A 4,245-nucleotide genomic window follows, 5' to 3' on the forward strand; every position below is an offset into this window, starting at 1 on the left:
GCTAACGATGCTAAAAAGCTTCCTCGACAAAGACGTTACCTAAATAAAATGAATAACAGACAATTACTAAATAGCTAAATGAATTTAGTGTAGAGGTTTACTAATTACGAAACTAAAAGAAATAGGGTCAGCTCCTACCTAGTCGATCGACTGACCCCATAGTCGATCGACCAGCCAGCCCTCATTTTAGTCGATTAACTCCCTATGTTCAACAACTCGCCAGCACGTATACCACACTACCCACCACACCAGCCAACACACATACAACCATGATGTATAAGACGGTCTTAAGACGAGCTATAAGATGGTATTACAGTCAATCAATCACAACCCACCTACCATCTAATACCTGCTTTATACAACACAACAATAACGACAATCACCCCACCGTGGCTGACCACCACTACCCACGGTGGTCAGACCATGGCCCAATAGCCTTACAGTCATCTCACGGCCTTGGTTGGAATAATTACGACGAGCTTATACAAATTAAGACAAGCTCGGGTGATTTGCGACGGTTATATAACAATTAAATCCGTCTTAAGACAATTATACCAAAAAGCCCCAAATCGATTTCTAGGGTTACCCATGTCGACATATACACTACACTAACTAAGCTAGTAATCAAATTTTAAGGGTGTTAGGATGAGTTACTTACGATTTAGGATGAAAATAAGCTAGTAAGGTCCGTCTCACAAAACGAATCGAGATCATCTCCTCCATCGTTCGTGTTCGTCGCACTCGTTGCTCTCCCCTCTGATTTCTTTTTTTTTTTTTTGATAAAGAAAGAAATATGGGATGTATTTTGCATCTATTTATACTTTGGGCACTTGGCCTACCCAGATCTCGGCCCAACCGAGATTAACTAAATTGTTTTTATCCGTTTTAACTTATTAATCCCGACTCGTAATAGCTTATAAAATAAAATGATATATATATATATATATATATATATATATATATATATATATATATATATATATATATATATATATATATATATATATATAGAGGCAAGATCCTATGAGTCCACCTATATTTTTGAGTCTCATGAATTCACTTATGTATCACCCGTTGTACACAAGAATATCACTTGAAGAAAAATTCTGTTTCGACACACAACAAAAAACGAGGCTGTCTTGAAATCATTATTTAGGCCTACAGCAGAGCAGGTTAGCTGCGCACCTTTCAAGTTTTTTGAAATCAACTTGCATTCTTAAGGAGATACTAGATAGTGATACAATGTTATCTGACACTTAATTTGTGCCATCTTGCAGCTTCTTTCACATCCATTTATTACCAAATATGAGGACTCTCATGTTGACTTGGCAGCTTTTGTCCGAGGTGTATTTGATCCAGTGCAAAGGTTAAAAGATCTTGCAGATGTAAGTTCTTACTCTGTCAAACTATTATATACCCTAAATCTTGGTACTGAGTTTACTTAACTGCTTTATGGCTGTAGTTTGGTAGGATCGCTTGAAATAGTTGTCAGGATAGCCTAAAATTGTTCACCAAGTCTCTTGCTTTCCATGTATAATTCTAAATACCGTTTCTTTTTTTTCCTAAATAATTTTGTCTATGCAGATGTTTGCGATACATTACTACTTGCTTTTCGATGGACCGGATGAACATTGGCTGCACATGAAGACATTGTACAATGACGAATCTAATTTCAGGTTTGTAGTATTTGTTGTCTTGACTTGTGGCATTTTCACTTTCTTAGAACTGCATTATTAAGGGAGCCATAAGACTAGTTTCGATACTGACGGGCTTCGAATCTCATACATCAAATAATCCTCTATTATCTAAGAATGTAATCATTATACAAAAGATATAAAAGCTGCAAATAAATTCATCATAGAATGAAACATAGATGTATGAATACTAACTTCCATTGTAATGCCCGCTGTAAAATGATATAACGTGCAAGCTTTAGAGAAGTAGTTTAGCATATTTTAGGTTTAGTGGTGTGATATTGTATAGTATAACCCGTGATATTATTTAGTACAACCAGTGATATTGTTTATTGTAAGGTGTGATATTGTTTTGTATAACTCGTGATACTCTTTTACTGGACTCAAGACTCAGATACTATATCACAGGTTATACTAAACAATATAACAACTTTTTTTTACAAAAAAAAAAAATTGTAAAAAAAAACGTGATATTTTTGTGTAGAGCGTGTGATACATAAGTGGACTCACGGGACTCAAAAAGATAGGGTGAGTCATGTGATCCTAATTCTATATATATATATATATATATATATATATATATATATATATATATATATATATATATATATATATATATATATATATATATATATATATATATATATATATATATATATATATATATATAATAAAAATGCTAATTGAACTTTTATAAAATTACGGGTATTACAGTCTTCCCCCCTTAAAATGAACTTCGTCCCGAAGTTCACCCATACTACTAACATAGAACACCACAAATATAGAAATAAAAGGTCTTAAACATCGGATTATTACATTCTGCCATACTTAAAACAAACTTCGTCCTCGAAGTTTAAACTCCCTCCAACAGAACCTCTGTCTCTATTTCCAAGTTACAAAACATGACACTCAACTATCCTATATGCATACACAATTTTTACTAACAAAATACTAAGAAGGTCGAATGTTACATCTCATCCCCTTAAAACGAACTTCGTCCCTGAAGTTCAAGTCAATCGCACAAGCAACCGATTTACGCCAATAAAATTATTAAGGTAACAAATAATCAGTAGCTAATAAGAATTTTATATCTTATGATCGATTATACAATTACTATTCTACCCGTCTTATAAGACATTATATTAAAATTCGTTATTAAGAAGATGGGTATCGTACCCAAATATAGCTTGAAAATTTAACCACGCAAATAATTCACAATGATAATTGTTAAGATCAACCCAATAGTTATACCACCCCTGCTGCGTCAATAATCAATGCTTACGCTAATATCGTAACAAACACAGAACTTGCCAAATTATTGTCCGAGACTAGCACACAAATACTCCACTATCTAATTACCAAATTTGCAGCAACATGATTTTCTACCAATACATTACACCTAAAACGTTATACCCACTTAAGCAATTAACCATCTCACCAAGTCAACGTTTATACTTGTGTGATAAATCATCATAGCTATAACTTTTCAGACGATAGAAGCATAAAACACAACACACGGAAAAGAATTAGCATATATTTCACACAACCTCAAATAATAGTAACACTCCGGACGTAGCCTTATATATTTTTTTTTCTCTGCCCATGAAACATGAATAAAATTATTCTCAACTTGCAATAACATCATCACTCGCTAAAAACATGATAAACCGTATGATAATATTCCTCGTTGTAAACCAATTCCGCTATTAATTAATGCTTTATAAACAAACTCACCTGAAACACAACCAACTTTCGACCAATCTCACAAAATTCGAGTAGTTTAGATACAATATATATACAAATCACTATAAAATATATAACACAATTATATAAGACAAATAAAATCACATATAATCCTTGACTAAGAACATACAATTATCACATAATGCCAAATAATAGCACATATACCCATAACTAATTAACCAAATCTCTACTCATTACTCCGTCCCAAAGTAAATACTCCAAAATAACCAAGCTTCGTATAAAATGCAGCAATAAACTCAAGTAGTGTTTATCAACTCAATACCTCAAGCTTTAGGAATAAATACAAATCAGACTACATCACCATAAATTTGGTCACCATACGATAACTTACTTTCTTTAATTGTCAAATAGTCAACTATGCTGCCCATCTATGCAACGAAAGAATATATAGTTCGTAAGACAACTAAATAAACTCAACTTATATGCCATTCAAGCTTAGCTTAACCAAACTCATCTCACATACCAATGTTAAAAGAAACGACAATTTAAATACAATACTAAAAAAACAATTCCATAAATCTCAATAAGAAAGACCAAGTAATCACCAAATTTATTACCAAATATAGTAACCTCGACTTTTATTTTCAAGACAACCTTACATTAAAAGTAACTTAATAACTTTATATGGTTACGGGTTACATGATTGCTCACACTAAAATCATACGTACCAAACAAATCTTACTTCATTCATTACATTCCAATGTAAACAGGGTAAGGCCATAAAAACTATATTCCTCCAAAATTATAATAACATCTCTGACCATGTAATTATACTTAATCAGGAACC

General features: G+C 32.6%; 1 long non-coding RNA gene across 1 annotated transcript; it reads left to right on the forward strand.

Moving 5' to 3' along the window:
• Positions 1 to 1,154: 1,154 nt before the first annotated feature.
• LOC141621727 (uncharacterized) lies at positions 1,155 to 1,705 on the forward strand. The gene is made up of 3 exons (XR_012532620.1): positions 1,155 to 1,172; positions 1,278 to 1,385; positions 1,585 to 1,705. It is a non-coding gene; the product is annotated as an uncharacterized LOC141621727 (long non-coding RNA).
• The last annotated feature ends 2,540 nt before the right edge of the window (positions 1,706 to 4,245 follow it).

Source organism: Silene latifolia, chromosome X, assembly GCF_048544455.1.
Source record: "Silene latifolia isolate original U9 population chromosome X, ASM4854445v1, whole genome shotgun sequence".
Taxonomy (NCBI): Eukaryota; Viridiplantae; Streptophyta; class Magnoliopsida; order Caryophyllales; family Caryophyllaceae; genus Silene; species Silene latifolia.